The following is a 22352-nucleotide window of genomic DNA, read 5'->3' on the forward strand; positions in this document are numbered from 1 at the left end:
GAAGAGTTACTTTATCGTTAGTTTCGTACGCCTGACACGCTATTTTCACGCATAAATAATAAACGATAGTCGGCAATATAATTTGCCAGTCAACTAGTGGATAAATGTCTGCTTGTAATAGTACTTCTACGAACCAAGTTAACGTCACGAGTAACAATATCACCGTAGATAAAGATCGTTCCCTCATTTAAAAGTACTCGGTCATTATTTACGCAAATAATATCAAACTGCCATTGGTATTTCGGTGAAAAGTTTCCCTTCGCCAATAATTACAAACGACCGTGAATGTTTCTACACTCCGTTACATGCCATATTAAAATCTTTCATGAAATTCGGATCCCAACCCGCTTTTTTAAAAATCTTGTTCATTTCGGATTTCTTTAACATGTCCGTTACACTAATCGATCTAGTAAGAGTGCTGCCTTTGAATTTATCTCTCGTTAATCGACTGATAATATTCTTTTTTAACGTCATGTGACGATGATTACGATCTTCACGTTGGATCACTAATCGGGGAGGACCAGTGGTGTGGCAGATTTTCCAAGGGTTCGAATTGAAATATTCGTGTAAAATTGCGTTTCTTTTATTGGCCCAATTAATTTGTTCGGGTATAACGATCACTTGCATGAATCTAATTTCTGGAGCGAGTGTACCAACACCACCACCACCATCACCACCTCCACCACCACCACGATCTGTTGATGATGGATTCGGCAGTAATAGAACAGTACCCGATTCTCTGGTCATCCACGGTAAATTGCGAAAGTGCAAAAGCATAGTTCTGTAATAGTGTTCTTCGTGTGAAAATAACTTCGCGTGTAAACCTAATTCCAGGTCACATTCCCGGACGTCCACGTAAATAATTCCCCCGCCGACATGGATGGGAATGTGAGCGTACGCGCAATCTTTCTGGTTACTATCATCAATTTGTGTTAGCGCGAGATCGTAAGTACCGAATTTAATCGTTTTCTTTATAGAACATCTTACGAGTTTCGACGATGGAAGTTGATTTAACCTAACTTCTATCCATTTATTGCTCGTCATGATTTCTCTCTCTCTCTCTCTGTACCAAGATTGTCATAAATACTATAATAGTAATTTTGTCGGGTGCTGGGAATCAGCCACCCTAAATATCAAATAGTAAATCGTTTTCAGCCACAAGGCGGGGGGGGGGGAGGAGAGATCCGTGGTCGGGTATGGGGAGAAACTACACGAGTCTTAGTGCGTATGGAATTAACAAATAAATCAATTTAATCAATAGCATATCGATATCATATAACACGTCTTAAATCTATACTTATGCGCACAAGTTAAGGTCCCTACACTAATACTAAATGTAACATACAGGAAGGAATTCATTTGGTCGTCACCAATGTCAGTTATAGTCATAAATACAGCAGCAGTTACAATTAATGTATACGATATCAGTAACAAATACATCAGTGCGATTACGATATACAATGTCAGTTGTCAGTCACTTCAAGGCAGAACAGTCTCGGTGCAGATCAACCTCCTATATAGATTGACGTAGTCAGTCTCGACGATCCGGGGCATATGATCACCGAGTTCCATAGAGGATAGTATGTGAACTGTAGTATTCTGTCATTCAGGGAGCCTAGCATGATACCGGAACTTCAAGTCACTGTCTGGTTAGTCTTTAATCTAATGGACGAGAATTCTTCCACTGACACACTTCATGCTCAACAATTGACACAATACTGCGTTTTGGAAGTACTGAACTTACTTCCAATCGAATAGCAGAAACTGTCTCAGTGAGAACTAGAGCGCAAAATACCAATGTGTGGACACAGCGACTGCCATTGAGCAGGAAAACCCAAAGCCCAAAAAGAAAGTGCTCTTCTAACAGCACTACTATACTGTACTGGCCCCCAAAACAAAGGCCTACTCATTAGCATAACAATGCCTAATACATCTTCACCTCAACTATGTGGGCACCTGGAATTACAGTGCTACCCATAATATGACAAATTTCTATAATAACGGTCATGCAGCGCTATCGGTAGTGGTAGGGAAACAAATGAGTTTTGTTTTTTATATAACTTACAAGTGTGGCCCCAGTAACAAACGTCGTCAAAATAAAAAAAATACGACAGATTTACAAACTATATTGAGAAACTAAGTCATCGTTAACACCAATCATATCATGTCGAGTGTGTCCCGACTCTCACAAACTGTATCATGATATCGTACTAATATTGAGAAACTAAGTCATCGTTAACACCATATTAATTTATGTAATAACGATCATGCAGCACTATCGGTAGTGGTAGGGGGAAAACAATGAGTTTTTTAACTTACAAGTGTGGCCCCAGTAACAGAAATAAAAATACGACACATCTACAATTAACTACGATAGATCGCCTTACTATCCCGAAAATTTTCTGCGACGAAACACGTCCTTCTGTATTATACGGAAGACAATGCTCCACTCGCAAATATACCGAAGGCTTCAAGGGTTTAATGGGAAGGAGTTCTCCGCCAGTCGTGTTTGCCGTTGAAAATCCAGCGGCCAATTGGGACGTAGCATTGACTATGAAATGAAGCGTCGATAGTCGAATATTATACGAACGGTACGATACGCGAATGTCATTCGCAGAGGCAGCTAAAAAGTACGACGCGCTCCTACGACCGGTGGGAGGTAACCGTGTCGTGTGGCGCATATTTAACGAAAAATTGATCGGAAAAATAGAATTCGTTTCTCACGCACACCTTATTAGCGACAGCGTGAAATGGGTACCGGTCGATCCGCCGCCCACTCTAGATCCAGAATATATGTCTTGGGAAGTAGGAGGAGGAGGAGGAGGAGATCGCACTAATCACATTCTCGATCGTATGACTATCGTTAATAAATTTACGACTCAAGTCAATAGACGACTCATGAGAAAATTCACTTCGGAATATTACGATCCATCCAGCAATGTGATCGACGTGGAAGCGTGTGCGCGCAGATTAGGTGAAGACCGATGTCGACTGGCCGAAACAATTTTTAAAACGTTTGAATGCTGCGAAATTTTTCAATCAAGCGGTTGTTGGCTATCGCCAAAAAATACCACTTACAGAACAGTAGCTATCTGGAAATACGCCGGGCTTCGACCCGTCAATTTATTCTCGCATCAAGGGAATAACATCGAAAGACATGTAGTTAGACATCATCCCATGAGATGCGAATTATTTTTAACCAATCATTCTAGATGTTGCAGACCTTCTCATTTGTGTTACGGTTCATGTAAAGCTAATACCCGTGATATGGAATTGAGACGTGCAGTCAGTACGTTATTGTCACTTCTACCGCAGGGTAATACTTGGAAGGAAGTTCGCAAACACGTAGACGATCTCTCGAAACTCGTTTCCATCACGTAGCGTTGAATTAAATTCGACTATTACTAATAATACTTACTGTACACGGTTGTCAGATGCTGCTAACAGGAAAAATGGTACGCATCCATTCGGGTCACGTGTTCAATCATCGGAGGTTCGTTTTCAGTACACGAATTAAAGTGTAAAAAAAAGCGATTAATGATTAATATTTGCGACGCGACGAATGTTACGCAATTAGCAACTTATAATGAGCCTTTACCCAGATTTGAGTAAACTAGCTCTGAAAGATATCACTCGCGGTTGTCAAAAAGTCTCTAGCCTGACCAAAATTTCGACGTCGCAACAAGTATCACCATGTCAAACGATCGATTCATTTCTCGAGGCCGTGTACAAAATAACCAGTCAAGCCGATTGTTTGACTCTCCTACAAGTCAATGATATGGTCCGTCATCAACAACCTAGCGACAGGTATGGGAAATGTATGTCTGTGGGGGACATCGTTACGAATATGGTAATGGACATAAAAATTTTATTTTGTACGGTATTTATTTGAGACCCTATGAATTCGTCTCTAATTTGGTCAGTAATAGCGATCCTCTTACGGACGACGACGACAGCAGCAGCAGCGACCGGTCGTGGATAGATTGCCTCCACGATACTCGCGGTGTGGATAAATTTTATACACTGGATCACGTAGATGGTGGAATGAGTTTAAATTCGGGTTATTTTGAAAGGCCCGATTGTCTCCTGGTTGCATCGCCGGAATTCATGAAAGACAGATGGATGGAAATAAAATCCGACTTGAATGCGGGAAAGTGTATCGACCTAGTTAACATGGGCAGAGTGGGATTCCAAGCTTCCGTATTTCTTATCGGACGACTAAGGACGTTGACGAAATATGTTAGCAGGACGTGTAACAGCAACGTGACTCTGTTGACTGAAAGCGTGAATCACAGCGTTTGTAAAATTCCCAAGAGTATCATTAACGACAGCATTCGTTACGTGACTAACGCCACACCGAATCCCGGGATCGCTTACTTCGAGAGTATTGTCCAGTATTTGAAAAAACACTACAGCTTTGACATCAAAGGCGACGGACTGGAACGGTACTTATTGACACTGAACTGGAGTTCGTATAATGCTAGAGTATTTTTGGCTAATGATGACATTAGTCATCAGGATCTGGAAGACGAAGAGCAGCCAGTGGAAAGAAAAACTGTCAGCCAATTGCTCAATTCTTTAAATGCGGTGGTGGGTGGACACGATCTCCTGACACATCCCAATCTCAAAGATATACTCGTCGGGTTACGGTTCAGTTGTAGAATTAAACAATGTGAAACTAGGTTAGCAACTCAAGATGCACTGATTTGTCATCTGGTTAAAGACCATGGCCTAACGGAAGAACAATTGGCAGAAACGAGAGCGTTAGATACTTGCAAAACGTCAGATTTTTATCGGTTTTTCGATGAAAAAAAAAATGGCTGCAGCAAAACCCGAGATTAAATAATCGGGAAACTTTCGCAACCATCAGTAATCCTACTGAAAAATGTAACGAGTTCGTCAAATTACACTTACAAAATCAAGTGAAATACCGATACATAGAACAAGAAATAACTTGACTCAAAGACTGCATGCACAAGTGTAGTGACGACCCTCCCATGCAATCGGCATTGAAAGTAGCTTACGATAGACGGTCGATGCATGCGCGTTACGGACAAGGATGTATGATTCCACAACAACAGTTTGATAGCCTACACACGATGTGGCTAGAGGTTTTGAGAAAACGAATGCAAGAAAACGACGCCGTCGCTGCTTACCAGCGCGATTGTCAAGAGTACATTGACAAATCACCAGCGTGGACTACTATGCAGTTAGCCGAAGCAGATTTCCATAGTTCTGTTGAAAGGTGCGACGGGTTAGATGTGAGCCGAAGTAGCGACGATGTTCTAAACGTTCATATCGCAAATCCCGATCCGCAATACGGAGGGTTTCGTAGTTCCGTTATTGCCGATAGAATGATCCGTCAGGTTTATGGTCACGGAAACGATTCCTCGGCAAAATCTTCGCTGCTGGAAAGAGTAAACAAATGTCAAATGAACGATATTCCACATCCGGAAGACGATCGTCGTCGTGAATTCACGACAGTAATAAAAAAACGATCCAATGAAGAATACGATAACGACGCTGCTGCCACGGTGGCTAGTGAACTGCTGAAAAATAAATTTCAAAAAAAGAAATGGAATGATGATGATGATGATGATGACTGGTCCAGACCACCCGAATTACTATCGACATCGTCTGCTAATAGTAGTATCAAAACAGTATGATCTCCACTTAGTACGTCGTCGTCGTCTGATAAAGAATGGTCGTGGGGTCACATTGGCGGCAGCGACGACGACGATAGACGTACACCCGAATCTAAACACCGTCCACCGGGAATGTTATTGAAATCTCCATTTAGTAGTAAGTCGTCGTCGTCGTCGTTATTTCAACGACCGCATAAATCACGACGAAATCTAGGTACAGTTTATAATAAACAACTACATTGGAAAGATGTAAACCCGACAGCCACGGGTTTAGTACTAGTCGATCCCGAAAATGGAACGAAAGTACACAAATCCGATTGTTTTCAGAAAATATGCGATTTGAATAATTTGGCGACATCGCCGCACCATACTCAGTCAACCATACTCAACTTGAAAACAGAAACAGTACTATTTTTCGAAGATTCGTTTAAGCTAAGTGCTAAAGGTCTCGCATATCTACAAGATGAAATCGCGAATAGATTTGTCCGCCCGGCTCTGAGAGAACCTCGTAATACTTCGGAACTATGGGCTAATTTTATTAAGGAATTATTCAAAATACTCAATAATAATTCTAACGGGGAACTCAATGCTTTTTTTCGTAAAAGATATTACGAACGTGGTGATCCCTATCGAGTAGTTGCCAGCGTTGATCCCGATAAAGCTTACGATAACTTAAAACACTCGACTAACGATAATAATGATTCGTCTTCGTCGTGGGGATCTAGACCGTGCGTTATTTGTCTCGAGACATTAGGAGGAGGACGTGAATTGCAGGCAATTAACTGTCAAGAACTATCGCAGAGATCTGAAATGGGCGGGAATCCAACAGATAACGAATTGATTTCTTATAAATCGAGTGAAAGAAAACCGGGTTCCGCGTCGTGGTCCGGATGCCATCTATTTCACGACGTATCTCTACAAGAATTAATACGAGCTGCAGCGATGGCGACATCTACCGCTGAACTGAAATGTCCCATATGTAAAGTTATTGTATTTGACAGGACACACCTCGACATTATTCAAACAAAAATTTATTCGCTAGGTCGTGACGACATCCGCGTCACTCGGGATACGTTCAATGTGAAGACACCTATTGTAAAGACACCTTACTTCAATACAAATCATCCCGGACGGGGAGGAGGAGGAGGAGGAGGAGATAACGACGATTTGAAAACGATAAAAATGCGTGTACAACGTGCCCTTGAACGCCCGGCGTTAAAACTGGACAATGTGACAAGCCCTTACGAATTAGAATCATTGAAAGAGTACGCTCCCGTCTATGTTGATCCACGTCAAGTTGATGCGATAGCCAACAAATTATCATTGTCACGTAATGTCGACGGCGGCATGATGTACAAGGCTAATTACGATATGCAATACGATGATATCAATATACACGCAGCACCTGTATTTTAATAATAATAATAATAATAATAAAGAGAGTTTGGTTTGTTTGTTTTTTCCAATGAATATATTTGAGTCGTCTTGTGTATATAAGCCGCACACATCAATAATAATAATTTCATTCATTCCAAAAAAAAAAAAATGTCAGTACAGTACAAGGTTCCGTGTGTGTTCAATACACGTTTATTAAATGATATACGACGTTCGGCTTTAGATGATAATATCGAAAAGGCTATACCGACTGAAAAGTTCGATGGAACGTGTGTTTATGTCCATGAATATAATGGTACGTTTTTTGTTTTTGTTTTTGTTTTTTTTTGTTTTTTTGGGGGGGAGGGGGGGGGTTTCTATGTGTGTTTTATAATTGCTGATCAGTTTTATTATGAGCTATAATATTATTATAGGTCGTCCGTGGTTATGGGCACGTTTCGAACGAAGACCGCGGACTAAATGTGCAGCTAAGAAATACGATTTAAAACCCGTACCCGATAACTGGATACCGGCGAAAGGAGTGCAAATAATTGACTGAAAACCACAACCGGATCGATTTGGTCACATACTAGGTATGTATTAATCGCCATCGTCGTAAGATGATGATTCATGATGTTGTATTCATTTCGATGATGACATGTATTATTATTATTATTATTATTATTATTATTATTATTATTATTAGGTTGGGTTCCAGTCGAGAAAGAGAACAGACAATATTGCTGGCATATTAGCACCGTTGACATGGCTCAAGGAATTGCCATGGTTTTAAAACCAACTGATCAAGGCAACCAAGTAACTATAGTCGAATTATCGGAATTACTAGAACAGACGCTTGAATTGATTGGAACGAAAATTAACGGGAATCCTTATGGTTTGGGATGTAAGACAACTCCAGTTCATTTTCTCGTTCCACACGCCGGTAATAGTAGTATCGTTAAAAGATCGTTTCGACTACCGTTAAGTTACCCTCTACTCAAATCGTGGTTTGAAGATTTCCATGAAGGAAGGGTGGAAGGTATTGTTTGGTATTGCGAAAATCAACAACTCTACAAGTTAAACAGACATCATTTGGGATTACCGTGGCCACCTAGAGACACACCGCCGTACCTCGCCACGAAACCAATTACATTTAACACGGACGTCTCAATGTACGGCGAGGATCATTTGTTCGACTCTACTTCAATGTTCTCACTACTAAGTCAATTTCATGGAAAACATTTCGAACAGTTGAAATATGTGACTACTCATTTGGAAATAAAAAAATGATAATTTTTATTCAATATATATTTAGTACGTAGCGCTTATAAACCCGTCCCTATTACACGGTTGGAGTAATCTCATAAGTCCCAGAGTATTCGTAGAAAAATCTATCCAAATATTATAATACTGAAAAAAATGCGATACAATATTTGCACGTCTGTCGTAATCGAAAAGACACAATATTCTATCGGAAATTAACATTCCTTTCATCGGAGATAAAGCGAACATATGATCAGCAGTATATGAAAAACTATCTGTAAAGTTATTATACTTTATTGTCGACCGTTCGTATTGTAATCGGATTTCTTTCCATTCGTTATCATGATCGTCGTAACTGAAACATTTAAGACTTAATTCGTGTCGGGATATTCCACTTATGGGTTCTATACACACGAGACAATTTAAAAAAGGGACATAAAATAGAGATGGAAAATAATGTCCTATTTGTATATCCGGGTACGGAATATACTCGGTACGCGTCACATTGAAATCTCTAACGTTTAAGTCGATCACACACATGATTCGATCGCATGACGCGCAACTTGCCCTGTATAGTTTTACGTGATCGACGTCCTTGTTGGATGAAGGCGACACGCTGAATGCTCCCGACCAATCCATCGTACTCCATCCCGCTAATGAGTTAGTACCATAATCATTCGCCGCGGTAGTACTGGTGATGATGTTGGTGGTGGTGCTGTTGTTGTTGTTGTTGTGAGACTCGTTGTCTGCCAGACAAATGCCTATTTCATATCCGTTTGTGAAATAGAGATAATTTCTATATTTAGTAATCTGTATGATATCGTTTGTAGTGGTTACTGCAAACTCATAGATGATCTTTCCCGGAGGATTCGGAAACAAACGTCGTTCGTCACGATCTAATTCTAACCGGGTGACAATCATACGCGTGTCGGTTTTTTTAATAATAGCATATGTTATGTTATTTTCGATATAAATATCGAAAGATATACCCTTTTCCGAAGGGTTAATTTGATAGGCGGTGAAATTAATCCATTCTTTGTTTTGTAAACGGAGTTGATCTTTAACTGTAACTAGATTTGTACCGAAAAATAACGCGCTGGACTCCACGTCCTTGGTTCTAGAGGGCGCTGTACTATCCATCACGACGTTAGCCAGTGCACGAAACATCCGGTCGTGTATACGGTCGTCTATTACGCCTAGCGTGTTCTCCACTTTGGATAGAGGTATATTGAAATCGGTGATATCGCGTAAAAATATGACGAGCTTATTTGCTATCCGATCTTTTAGATTTTGGTTTTGTGTTTCGACAGACAGTAATTTGATAATATCGAGTTCGTCGTACGATGCTGCTGCTGCTGCTGCTGCTGCTGCTGCTGCTGCTACAGTGTCACACCAGTGAATGATTATGTCGACCACGTTTTTCTCGTTAGTGCAATATCTACTTTTCCGTAAAACGAACCGCTTAAGTGTATCTATATTCCAATATTTACACAATAAATCTCCCGTGTTCGTCGATGATTGTCCAGCTATACAAGCGGCAATGACGTCTAACAATTTCGACCTTATTTCCGATTCGTACGTGGATGCCAAATAGGAGAAAGTGATGAGTAAATCCTCCAGATCGAAATGGTCACACGTGTATAAAATAATCGTCATTAGAGCGTTTAGGAAATTATCCATGAGCATGTAGTCGGCAGCTTCTACGATATCGCGTAATGATGTGTGGGTGGCGGTGGACAAGAGAATGATTTGACCGTCCGTCAAGTACAATAAAAACGTGTACCATAATTCAATGTTCATATTAATCATTAGATTATCAATATTTAAAATATTCCCGGCGGTAGTATCGTAAGTGAGGCATTTAGCGAGATATGGTATTTCTCGCCTTAATATCTGCATGCAAGTCTCACCGTACCTTTGTCCGAGTAAAATTATTTCGATACTATCGTCGTAACAGCAGCAGCAGCAGCAGCAGCAGTCGTCGCCGCGGCCACAGTAACAAGGACAACTACGGCACTGGGTCATTACAAACTAACTTACTAACCAACTCATCACACGTACACGTTATAATATATCGTTTTTTTTTTGTTTTTTTATTATTATTCAATGAATACTTTTCAAGTAAAGACTATCTGAGCGATTAGACCCCCCTAAAAATGGTTCGTTCTCGTATTCACCACTGTCGGCAGCCGCCACCGCACTGTATGGATCGTGATGATAATCGGCAAGATGTCGCATATCGATTTCTTTGGTCAGTTTCCGGTGATGGTATACGTGAGTGAATAAGTGTATGAAACATAATATCACGATAGCTATAAGGAGTCCTTTGGTGACGCTAACTGTGAAAATTCGACATAAACCGCTATTACGGTAATGAGACGATAAATAACATTGGGGTATAGATTGTGCCGTTACGAGCGTTATTCCTACTATAATGAGTGGTACGCTGTGTACGATTATTCTCTCTGTGGTTGTTGGATCTTTGAGAACGGTTAATATTTGATCGTGCCCTTTCAGAGCCTTGTAGCAAAGAAACGCCGCGTTTAAAAGAACAACACCGAAATCCAAGTACATCGGGTATATACAAAATCGAAATATCTCGAAAAGATCGGGCATCTTGCATGGGTCGCCACCAGCTGCATCTCCCTGAACTACAAACATAATAGCGGCAATTGTAAAAAACACCGCGTATATAAACTTTTGAATATTTAACAGTAAATGATCGTGCCAAGCACGTAACCCTTTCTTCCGGTAACAGTCAACGATCTCGTCGTCCATTTTGGCAAATTCATCCACGACCCTGGCGAAAGTACGTTTAGCCGGATCGACGAGGTGCTGGAAATTGTGGAGGGAATTACCGACTTGTCGTATTCTGCTGGCACCACTTATTATCCGTCCCCCCGACTTAGTACCACGACCATTTTTCGTTTTCATATGTGACATGTTTGAAATTTAGGCGCATAAAGATACGCAAATAGTGATCATTCACGCGAAGTTGTTTGGTATATATTTTTTCTTCATACCAGTTGAAATAAATCCTTGATCTGTTTTTATTGTGGATAACCGACACGTATGTGGATCCATTAATTGCATTCCTTCGTCGTGTCGTACGTTCGATATATTTAATAAATTTTGAAAATGATTCGTGCTATTTTCTTCCTCCCCGTAATATCCTCGATTGAGAGTTTTAAAGACAAACGGGCACAACGTATTGTCGTGATACTGCCTTCCCTGTATCGCGATGTTCGTCTCTGAATGGAGTGGGTTCGAATCGACTGGTCTGTAAAAACGATCGAGTCCAATTTTGTACTGCGTGATGGGTTGCCTTGCCTGTAAGAACGAACGGTATGTACCGTTCTGAATTTCGTAATACGACCATAGAGGATGTCTCTGACATCCGAGTATTACTTGCGCTTCGGAAAAGCCTAACGTAGCCCACGGATTATTCGTGTAAACACCTTGTACTTCGTTGAGTTCTACGCTGGAGCTGGCGGTATTTCACAATAACAATGACAATATATAACTCATTCTGTATTTATATAATGAAATTATGTATGCAACTAACAAGTATTCTAATTACCTTCTTCTTCTTTTTCTTCGGTCGTTGATACGGAAAATTTGGGCAGCCGCTCTTCGAATGATGATGTCGATACTTCCCGGTTCGATGTCCTGTCAATAAAAAATGTGGTATGTTTCAAAACTTGCATGGAGGCTTGCACTGCCTTGCCCGAGTATATAGCATAATCTGAATCTTTAAATGATAGTTATAGTTTTATATATAGTTGATTATTATTACAACTGTTTCTAAGCTGTTGTGTTGTATTGTATGTTCCAAATACAACAAAGCATTCAAACTATCATTGCGAATTTGTTTGTGAATTTGCGATATTACCAAATGGGAATGAATTACATTTTAACATGCCAGAAAAAATAGGGCAAATTCAATACATACCAAATCAATTTCAACATTTTAAAATGCCAAACAAAATATGACAGCTTCAATACATACCAAATCAATGTTAATTTTTTTGCGAATTTGAGATATTACCAAATGTGAATGCATTATATTTTAACACGCCAGACAAAATAGGGCAAATTTAATACATACCAAATCAATGTCAACATAGTTCGCTCATAAAAGACTCACAGATTCTAATTCAATGTACAAAATAAACTGAAACATTCTAATTTTGAAATTTTTTCACCATGTCAGACGATCGTTCTATGAAATAATGACAATTTTGGACACACATCAAAGTGAAGTCAATGGATAATTAGCATATGTAACAATAGAGTTTCCTAACCATTCTTCTCGTAACCGTTAGCTGAACAATTTACAATGACATTACTACTATACTTCTATACTACTATACCTTCTTTTTCTTTTTCTTCGGTCGTTGATACGGAAAATTTGGGCAGCCGCTCTTCGAATGATGATGTCGATACTTCCCGGTTCGATGTCCTGTCAATAAAAAATGTGGTATGTTTCAAAACTTGCATGGAGGCTTGCACTGCCTTGCCCGAGTATATAGCATAATCTGAATCTTTAAATGATAGTTATAGTTTTATATATAGTTGATTATTATTACAACTGTTTCTAAGCTGTTGTGTTGTATTGTATGTTCCAAATACAACAAAGCATTCAAACTATCATTAATTCTTGTATATTGTTTGTATAGGTTTTTTAAAGAGTTTTTGCAAGAGCAACAGAAACCTACTTTATTAGGTGGTACAGATGCCATTCGTGGTTAGCCACCCATTGTGATACTTTTACAGTGTTCATTGTTGTTCATTTTTTCAATCATTCTATGGTCTAATTTATTTTAATTTTTTTGACAATGGATTAACAAAGATTATGTAATCAATTTTAAAATCAGGTAAATGAGTGAGGCTATTTTACATGATAATCATACCAGTTATACATGTACTACTATTATGCAAGTTTTAATTATGTATTATTGAATAGTCATAATATCTTACCTTTGCCGTCACATCCTATGTTCGGGCATGGTCCTGAAATTTAACAAAACAATCAAGAAGAGTTATATGTGCACAGTTTTTATAAATTATATGGGCCATGCACCAAATTAATTCAGTTCAAGTGTGATTACATCACCCTATCATACGTTTATTTCTTTGCAATTGCTATACAGTTTACAACAGACAAGTGTGATTATATAAAATCGTACCTGGCTGAATGCGCTGGTTCAAATCGGCAATGGAGAATCCTGCATAATATGAATAGAAAATAACGATTATTTAATGCTTATGTGAATGGATTAACATGGATCATTAAAAATAATTATCTACTATGTTTCATTAGAAAATTTGTTGTTCAACTGTTGAGGTGTCTTTGGATGACCAAAAACTGTACAGTATGTTACAAATAAAGCATTCAAACTATCATTCAGTGGATAATGGTTGTATAATGTTTGTATAGGTTTTTTAAAAGTTTTTTGCAAGAGCAAGAAGAACCTACTTTATTATCTGTATTTTTGAACTTATAGTAATAAAACCATTGATCTGCACAAGACTATGACTAACGATAAGTCTGCCACTTATTTAGTTGGGCATACATCATGGTAGGCGTATTATGTGCGCAAAATATTTCATATATAAGGCTACGTGGGACATGCTCAAACTTGGCGAAGAACACAAGTTTTTAATTCTTTTGCAATCACTTCATTTTCATCATTTGGTTTTTAAGCAAATTGGATTAAACCCTGTGAACACACTGAATTTCAAAACATTTCATTAATCACTATTATAGCATTGAGACGTACCAGGACAGGAGCAGGAGGAGACCGAGGACAAGAAGGAGAAGCAAAACACAAAGGAGAAACACGAGAAGAAAAACCACCAAGACGACGACGACGAGGAACAACAGCAGGAAGAAAAACCAGAGAGACAGCAGGAAAATGGTGGTGATGATGAATGATATGGAAATGATAATGATAATGATGATGATGATGATAATAATGATGATGATGATGATGATGATGATGATGATGATGATGATGATGATGATGATGATGATGATGATGATGATGATGATAATGATGATGATGATGATGATGATGATGATCGGCGACATCATCATCAACAACACCATCATCATCAACACCACCAGCCTCATCATGACCATCCTCAACATCAACAGCACGAAGAGGAACAGGAGCAAGAGGGAGTGGAGATGGATGAAATAAAATTTATCACTACGAATTTCACACTACACTATTTTATTCAGATATCAGAGCATGTCAGAGATATACCCCCAGAACAGGGTTCATTCAAATAAAATTGTTCGATGTTTCTACCAAGGTTGAATTAAATTCGTTCACACACATCTGAGATGAAAGCAGAAATGCTTGATTTTGATAAATGTTTACCATTAAAATGGAAGTCATTTGACCATATAGAATAGACTCATTAAATTGATACATACATGTATGCATATATGTAGCATGATGTATATATAAAGCTTTAACATAAAGGTCTCATACTACTAATTAGAACTTGAAAAACTACTGAGAAAAAAGTTTCAAAGATCAAAATATTGTTTTAATTTCCTGAAACCACATGTATGTAATATAATTCTGGAAAGTAAAACACATGTTGGCCAGCTTAAGCCCCTACAGAATGAACGTAAACAAAACACACCAATTTGTCAGTTATATAAACAAAACACACCAATTTGTCAGTCTTTATACCTTCAATATTCTCAGAAATGCAGCAAGTTTGGAAGAGTCTAATCAGAAAAGCTGCACACCTGACGTAATTGAAGTACGCCTTCATACATCGCATTTCAAATAAAACGCGCTGAAAGGAAACCCATTGACTGAACTCTGATATTCTAATTGGTGGCATGAGACCTAAACAGCATTTATTGAAACAAAATGGCTACCAGTCGGCCATTTTGAATTTGATCTCAAATGATGTGCATCAAAGTTTCATATTATCCAATGCACCAAGTAGAATAAAAAACCTTCTATACATAAGATAAGGTTCCGGAATGGTAGGAATGCCTGATTTTGATGTACGTTAGCATAAAAATGATTGCTATTTGGCCATTTTGAATTGAGATTGAGAGTGATCAGTTAAGGCACGTCAATATATCGAAAACTCTTGGCATAATTTACTAGTAAGTTGGGAGAAATACAAGAAACTAACTTACATAGTGACACCAAGAACACGTTCCATCGAACTGCAAAAAAGAAAATCAAACTAAATACAACTATTATAAAGTTTGCCATCGGGAATGTATATAACCCACAGCTAACCAGAATTCCACTAATTATGTATGCAACTAACAAGTATTCTAATTATGTAAGCAACTAACAAGTATTCTAATTAGGGATGCAACTAACAAGTATTCTAATTAGGGATGCAACTAACAAGTATTCTAATTAGGGATGCAACTAACAAGTATTCTAATTTGGGATGCAACTAACAAGTATTCTAATTAGGGATGCAACTAACTAGGGATGCAACTAACAAGTATTCTAATTAGGGATGCAACTAACTAGGGATGCAACTAACAAGTATTCTAATTAGGGATGCAACTAACTAGGGATGCAACTAACAAGTATTCTAATTAGGGATGCAACTTTCTAGGGATGCAACTAACAAGTATTCTAATTAGGGATGCAACTAACTAGGGATGCAACTAACAAGTATTCTAATTAGGGATGCAACTAACAAGTATTCTAATTAGGGATGCAACTAACAAGTATTCTAATTAGGGATGCAACTAACAAGTATTCTAATTAGGGATGCAACTAACAAGTATTCTAATTAGGGATGCAACTAACAAGTATTCTAATTAGGGATGCAACTAACAAGTATTCTAACCCTAACCCTAACCCTACTGCACGTGGTATTCCCAGCCTGTCTCCCATGCAAGTACTAAACATGCCCAATGCAGATTAACTTCAGTGATCGGACACGAACTGGTGTATTCTGCAATGGTTTGGCAGTAGGCTGAATATTTGTCAGAATAGAATGTAATTTAATACTTTGGCTAGGCAACAAATCCCGGGAAAAATTTGCATGTACGGTGGAATAATAATGTTGATAAGCCTACTGCACGTGGTATTCGTAGCCGGTCTCCCATGCAAGTACTAACCATGCCCGATGCAGATTAACTTCAGTGATCGGACGAGAACTGGTGTATTCTGCATTGGTTTGGCAGTAGGCTGAATATTCGTCGCAATTGGATGTCATTTAATGCTTCGGCTAGGAAAAAAAGCATGGAATAAAGTTAGTATGTACGGTGGAATAAAAATGTTGATGAGCCTACTGCACGTGGTATTCACAGCCGATCTCCCATGCAAGTATTAACCACGCCCGATGCAGCTTAACTTCAGTGATCGGACGAAAACTGGTGTATACTGCAATGGTTTGGCAGTAGGCTGAATATTGGTCGGAATTGGATTTGATTTAATACTTCGGCTAGCCAAAAAAATCCCGGGAAAAAGTTAGTATGTACGGTGGAATAAAAATGTTGATGAGCTTACTGCACGCGGTATTCCCAGTCGGTCTCCCATGCAAGTACTAACCACGCCCGATGCAGCTTAACTTCAGTGATCGGACGAGAACTGGTGTATTCTGCATTGGTTTGGCAGTAGGCTGAATATTCGTTGCAAGTGGATGTCATTTATTGCTTCGGCTAGGCAAAAAAAACATGGGAAAATGTTAGTATGTAATGTGGAATAAAAATGTTGATGAGCCAACTGCACGTGGTATTCCCAGCCGGTCTCCCATGCAAGTACTAACCACGCCCGATGCTGATTAACTTCAGTGATCGGACGGGAACTGGTGTATTCTGCATTGGTTTGGCTGTGGGCTGAATATATCTTTGCAATTGGAGGTCATTTATTGCTTCGGCTAGGTAAAAAAAGTAAGGGAAAATGTTAGTATGTAATGTGGAATAAAAATGTTGATAAGCCTACTGCACATGGTATTCCCAGCCAGTCTCCCATGCAAGTACTAACCATGCCCGATGCAGATTAACTTCAGTGATCGGACGAGAACTGGTGTATTCTGCAATGGTTTGGCAGTAGGCTGAATATTCTTTGCAATTGGAGGTCATTTATTGCTTCGGCTAGGTAAAAAAAATAAGGGAAAATGTTAGTATGTAATGTGGAATAAAAATGTTGATAAGCCTACTGCACGTGGTATTTCCAGCCAGTCTCCCATGCAAGTACTAACCATGCCCGATGCAGATTAACTTCAGTGATCGGACGAGAACTGGTGTATTCTGCATTGGTTTGGCAGTAGGCTGAATATTCGTCGCAATTGGATGTCATTAATGCTTCGGCTAGGAAAAAAAGCATGGAATAAAGTTAGTATGTACGGTGGAATAAAAATGTTGATGAGCCTACTGCACGTGGTATTCACAGCCGATCTCCCATGCAAGTATTAACCACGCCCGATGCAGCTTAACTTCAGTGATCGGACGAAAACTGGTGTATACTGCAATGGTTTGGCAGTAGGCTGAATATTGGTCGGAATTGGATTTGATTTAATACTTCGGCTAGCCAAAAAAATCCCGGGAAAAAGTTAGTATGTACGGTGGAATAAAAATGTTGATGAGCCTACTGCACGCGGTATTCCCAGTCGGTCTCCCATGCAAGTACTAACCACGCCCGATGCAGCTTAACTTCAGTGATCGGACGAGAACTGGTGTATTCTGCATTGGTTTGGCAGTAGGCTGAATATTCGTTGCAAGTGGATGTCATTTATTGCTTCGGCTAGGCAAAAAAAACATGGGAAAATGTTAGTATGTAATGTGGAATAAAAATGTTGATAAGCCTACTGCACATGGTATTCCCAGCCAGTCTCCCATGCAAGTACTAACCATGCCCGATGCAGATTAACTTCAGTGATCGGACGAGAACTGGTGTATTCTGCAATGGTTTGGCAGTAGGCTGAATATTCTTTGCAATTGGAGGTCATTTATTGCTTCGGCTAGGTAAAAAAAATAAGGGAAAATGTTAGTATGTAATGTGGAATAAAAATGTTGATAAGCCTACTGCACGTGGTATTTCCAGCCAGTCTCCCATGCAAGTACTAACCATGCCCGATGCAGATTAACTTCAGTGATCGGACGAGAACTGGTGTATTCTGCAATGGTTTGGCAGTAGGCTGAATATTCGTCGGAATTGAATGAATTTAATACTTCGGCTAGGCAACAAATCCCGGGAAAAAGTTTGTATTCACGGTGGAATAATAATGTTTATAAGCCTACTGCACGCGGTATTCCCAGCAGGTCTCCCATGCAAGTACTAACCATGCCCGATGCAGATTAACTTCAGTGATCGGACGAGAACTGGTGTATTCTGCAATGGTTTGGCAGTAGGCTGAATATTCGTCGGAATTGAATGTAATTTAATACTTCGGCTAGGCAACAAATCCCGGGAAAAATTTGGTATGTACGGTGGAATAAAAATGTTGATAAGCCTACTGCACGTGGTATTCCCAGCCGGTCTCCCATGCAATTACTAACCATGCCCGATGCAGATTAACTTCAGTGATCGGACGAGAACTGGTGTATTCTGCATTGGTTTGGCAGTAGACTGAATATTCGTTGCAATTGGATGTCGTTTATTGCTTCGGCTAGGCAAAAAACATGGGAAAATGTTAGTATGTACGGTGGAATAAAAATGTTGATAAGCCTACTGCACGTGGTATTCCCAGCCGGTCTCCCATGCAAGTACTAAACATGCCCAATGCAGATTAACTTCAGTGATCGGACAAGAACTGGTGTATTCTGCAATGGTTTGGCAGTAGGCTGAATATTTGTCGAAATAGAATGTAATTTAATACTTTGGCTAGGCAACAAATCCCGGGAAAAATTTGCATGTACGGTGGAATAATAATGTTGATAAGCCTACTGCACGTGGTATTCCTAGCCAGTCTCCCATGCAAGTACTAACCATGCCCGATGCAGATTAACTTCAGTGATCGGACGAGAACTGGTGTATTCTGCATTGGTTTGGCAGTAGGCTGAATATTCGTTGAAATTGGATGTCATTTAATGCTTCGGCAAGGAAAAAAAGCACGGAAAAAAGTTAGTATGTACGGTGGAATAAAAATGTTGATGAGCCTACTGCACATGGTATTCTCAGCCACTCTCCCATGCAAGTACTAACCACGCCCGATGCAGCTTAACTTCAGTGATCGGACGGGAACTGGTGTATTCTGCAATGGTTTGGCAGTAGGCTGAATATACTTCGGAATTGGATGTCATTTAATGCGACGGCTAGGAAAAAAATCATAGGAAAAAGTTAGTATGTAATGTGGAATAAAAATGTTGATGAGCCTACTGCTCGTGGTATTCCCAGCCGATCTCCCATGCAAGTATTAACCACGCCCGATGCAGCTTAACTTCAGTGATCGGACGAGAACTGGTGTACTGCAATGGTTTGGCAGTAGGCTGAATATTGGTCGGAATTGGATTTAATTTAATACTTCGGCTAGCCAAACAAATCCCGGGAAAAAGTTAGTATATACGGTGGAATAAAAATGTTGATGAGCCTACTGCACGCGGTATTCCCAGTCGGTCTCCCATGCAAGTACTAACCACGCCCGATGCAGCTTAACTTCAGTGATCGGACGAGAACTGGTGTATTCTGCAATGGGTTGGCAGTAGGCTGAATATTCGTCGGAATTGGATTTAATTTAATACTTCGGCTTGGCAAAAAATCCCGGGAAAAAGTTAGTATGTACGGTGGAATAAAAATGTTGATGAGCCTACTGCACGTGGTATTCCCAGCCTGTCTCCCATGCAAGTACTAACCATGCCCGATGCAGATTAACTTCAGTGATCGGACGAGAACTGGTGTATTCTGCAATGGTTTGGCAGTAGGCTGAACATTCGTCGGAATTGAATGTAATTTAATACTTCGTTTAGGCAACAAATCCCGGGAAAAAGTTGGTATGTACGGTGGAATAAAAATGTTGATAAGCCTACTGCACGTGGTATTCCTAGCCGGTCTCCCATGCAATAACTAACCATGCCCGATGCAGATTAACTTCAGTGATCGGACGAGAACTGGTGTATTCTGCATTGGTTTGGCAGTAGGCTGAATATTCCATGCAATTGGATGTCGTTTACAGCTTCGGCTAGGCAAAAAACATGGGAAAATGTTAGTATGTACGGTGGAATAAAAATGTTGATAAGCCTACTGCACGTGGTATTCCCAGCCTGTCTCCCATGCAAGTACTAAACATGCCCAATGCAGATTAACTTCAGTGATCGGACACGAACTGGTGTATTCTGCAATGGTTTGGCAGTAGGCTGAATATTTGTCAGAATAGAATGTAATTTAATACTTTGGCTAGGCAACAAATCCCGGGAAAAATTTGCATGTACGGTGGAATAATAATATTGATAAGCCTACTGCACGTGGTATTCGTAGCCGGTCTCCCATGCAAGTACTAACCATGCCCGATGCAGATTAACTTCAGTGATCGGACGAGAACTGGTGTATTCTGCATTGGTTTGGCAGTAGGCTGAATATTCGTCGCAATCGGATGTCATTTAATGCTTCGGCTAGGCAAAAAATCATGGAAAAAAGTTAGTATGTATGGTGGAATAAAAATGTTGATAAGCCTACTGCACGTGGTATTCCCAGTCGGTCTCCCATGCAAGTACTAACCACGCCCGATGCAGCTTAACTTCAGTGATCGGACGAGAACTGGTGTATTCTGCAATGGGTTGGCAGTAGGCTGAATATTCGTCGGAATTGGATTTAATTTAATACTTCGGCTTGGCAAAAAATCCCGGGAAAAAGTTAGTATGTACGGTGGAATAAAAATGTTGATGAGCCTACTGCACGTGGTATTCCCAGCCTGTCTCCCATGCAAGTACTAACCATGCCCGATGCTGATTAACTTCAGTGATCGGACGAGAACTGGTGTATTCTGCAATGGTTTGGCAGTAGGCTGAATATTCGTCGGAATTGAATGTAATTTAATACTTCGTTTAGGCAACAAATCCCGGGAAAAAGTTGGTATGTACGGTGGAATAAAAATGTTGATAAGCCTACTGCACGTGGTATTCCTAGCCGGTCTCCCATGCAATAACTAACCATGCCCGATGCAGATTAACTACAGTGATCTGACAAGAACTGGTGTATTCTGCAATGGTTTGGCAGTAGGCTGAATATTTGTCGGAATAGAACGTAATTTAATACTTTGGCTAGGCAACAAATCCCGGGAAAAATTTGCATGTACGGTGGAGTAATAATGGTGATAAGCCTACTGCACGTGGTATTCCTAGCCGGTCTCCCATGCAAGTACTAACCATGCCCGATGCAGCTTAACTTCATTGATCGGACGAGAACTGGTGTATTCTGCAATGGGTTGGCAGTAGGCTGAATATTCGTCGCAATTGGATGTCATTTAATGCTTCGGCTAGGAAAAAAGACATGGAAAAAAGTTAGTATGTACGGTGGAATAAAAATGTTGATGAGCCTACTGCACGTGGTATTCCTAGCCGGTCTCCCATGCAAGTACTAACCACGCCCGATGCAGCTTAACTTCAGTGATCGGACGAGAACTGGTGTATTCTGCAATGGTTTGGCAGTAGGCTGAATATACTTCGGAATTGGATGTCATTTAATGCTACGGCTAGGAAAAAAATCATAGGAAAAAGTTAGTATGTAATGTGGAATAAAAATGTTGATGAGCCTACTGCACGTGGAATTCCCTGCCGATCTCCCATGCAAGTACTAACCACGCCCGATGCAGCTTAACTTCAGTCATCGGACGAGAACTGGTGTATACTGCAATGGTTTGGCAGTAGGTTGAATATTCGTCGGAATTGAATGTAATTTAATACTTCGGCTAGGCAACAAATCCCGGGAAAAAGTTTGTATTCACGGTGGAATAATAATGTTTATAAGCCTACTGCACGCGGTATTCCCAGCAGGTCTCCCATGCAAGTACTAACCATGCCCGATGCAGATTAACTTCAGTGATCGGACGAGAACTGGTGTATTCTGCAATGGTTTGGCAGTAGGCTGAATATTCGTCGGAATTGAATGTAATTGAATACTTCGGCTA

General features: G+C 39.9%; 1 non-coding gene and 27 pseudogenes across 1 annotated transcript; 1 reads left to right on the forward strand and 27 right to left on the reverse strand.

The window, feature by feature from the left end:
• The first annotated feature begins 7190 nt into the window (after positions 1–7190).
• On the forward strand, positions 7191–8309 carry LOC146728184 (RNA ligase 1-like; annotated as a pseudogene).
• An 8049-nt stretch (positions 8310–16358) lies between these two features.
• Positions 16359–16478, reverse strand: LOC146728185 (5S ribosomal RNA; annotated as a pseudogene).
• A 96-nt stretch (positions 16479–16574) lies between these two features.
• On the reverse strand, positions 16575–16694 carry LOC146728186 (5S ribosomal RNA; annotated as a pseudogene).
• A 97-nt stretch (positions 16695–16791) lies between these two features.
• LOC146728187 (5S ribosomal RNA) lies at positions 16792–16911 on the reverse strand (annotated as a pseudogene).
• Positions 16912–17008: 97 nt separating this feature from the next.
• On the reverse strand, positions 17009–17128 carry LOC146728188 (5S ribosomal RNA; annotated as a pseudogene).
• Positions 17129–17226: 98 nt separating this feature from the next.
• On the reverse strand, positions 17227–17346 carry LOC146728189 (5S ribosomal RNA; annotated as a pseudogene).
• Positions 17347–17443: 97 nt separating this feature from the next.
• On the reverse strand, positions 17444–17563 carry LOC146728190 (5S ribosomal RNA; annotated as a pseudogene).
• A 95-nt stretch (positions 17564–17658) lies between these two features.
• On the reverse strand, positions 17659–17778 carry LOC146728191 (5S ribosomal RNA; annotated as a pseudogene).
• Positions 17779–17875: 97 nt separating this feature from the next.
• Positions 17876–17995, reverse strand: LOC146728192 (5S ribosomal RNA). Its single transcript, XR_014928625.1, has one exon. It is a non-coding gene; the product is annotated as a 5S ribosomal RNA (ribosomal RNA).
• Positions 17996–18092: 97 nt separating this feature from the next.
• Positions 18093–18212, reverse strand: LOC146728193 (5S ribosomal RNA; annotated as a pseudogene).
• A 97-nt stretch (positions 18213–18309) lies between these two features.
• LOC146728194 (5S ribosomal RNA) lies at positions 18310–18429 on the reverse strand (annotated as a pseudogene).
• A 95-nt stretch (positions 18430–18524) lies between these two features.
• On the reverse strand, positions 18525–18644 carry LOC146728195 (5S ribosomal RNA; annotated as a pseudogene).
• A 96-nt stretch (positions 18645–18740) lies between these two features.
• LOC146728196 (5S ribosomal RNA) lies at positions 18741–18860 on the reverse strand (annotated as a pseudogene).
• A 95-nt stretch (positions 18861–18955) lies between these two features.
• LOC146728197 (5S ribosomal RNA) lies at positions 18956–19075 on the reverse strand (annotated as a pseudogene).
• Positions 19076–19170: 95 nt separating this feature from the next.
• LOC146728198 (5S ribosomal RNA) lies at positions 19171–19290 on the reverse strand (annotated as a pseudogene).
• A 96-nt stretch (positions 19291–19386) lies between these two features.
• Positions 19387–19506, reverse strand: LOC146728199 (5S ribosomal RNA; annotated as a pseudogene).
• A 96-nt stretch (positions 19507–19602) lies between these two features.
• LOC146728200 (5S ribosomal RNA) lies at positions 19603–19720 on the reverse strand (annotated as a pseudogene).
• A 97-nt stretch (positions 19721–19817) lies between these two features.
• On the reverse strand, positions 19818–19937 carry LOC146728201 (5S ribosomal RNA; annotated as a pseudogene).
• Positions 19938–20033: 96 nt separating this feature from the next.
• On the reverse strand, positions 20034–20153 carry LOC146728202 (5S ribosomal RNA; annotated as a pseudogene).
• Positions 20154–20249: 96 nt separating this feature from the next.
• On the reverse strand, positions 20250–20369 carry LOC146728203 (5S ribosomal RNA; annotated as a pseudogene).
• Positions 20370–20464: 95 nt separating this feature from the next.
• On the reverse strand, positions 20465–20584 carry LOC146728204 (5S ribosomal RNA; annotated as a pseudogene).
• Positions 20585–20679: 95 nt separating this feature from the next.
• LOC146728205 (5S ribosomal RNA) lies at positions 20680–20799 on the reverse strand (annotated as a pseudogene).
• Positions 20800–20895: 96 nt separating this feature from the next.
• LOC146728206 (5S ribosomal RNA) lies at positions 20896–21015 on the reverse strand (annotated as a pseudogene).
• Positions 21016–21111: 96 nt separating this feature from the next.
• Positions 21112–21231, reverse strand: LOC146728207 (5S ribosomal RNA; annotated as a pseudogene).
• Positions 21232–21542: 311 nt separating this feature from the next.
• LOC146728208 (5S ribosomal RNA) lies at positions 21543–21662 on the reverse strand (annotated as a pseudogene).
• A 96-nt stretch (positions 21663–21758) lies between these two features.
• On the reverse strand, positions 21759–21878 carry LOC146728209 (5S ribosomal RNA; annotated as a pseudogene).
• A 96-nt stretch (positions 21879–21974) lies between these two features.
• On the reverse strand, positions 21975–22094 carry LOC146728210 (5S ribosomal RNA; annotated as a pseudogene).
• Positions 22095–22190: 96 nt separating this feature from the next.
• Positions 22191–22310, reverse strand: LOC146728211 (5S ribosomal RNA; annotated as a pseudogene).
• Between the last annotated feature and the right edge of the window lie 42 nt (positions 22311–22352).

Source organism: Saccoglossus kowalevskii (genome assembly GCF_978046115.1).
Source record: "Saccoglossus kowalevskii chromosome 4 unlocalized genomic scaffold, keSacKowa6.1 SUPER_4_unloc_1, whole genome shotgun sequence".
NCBI lineage: Eukaryota > Metazoa > Hemichordata > Enteropneusta > Harrimaniidae > Saccoglossus > Saccoglossus kowalevskii.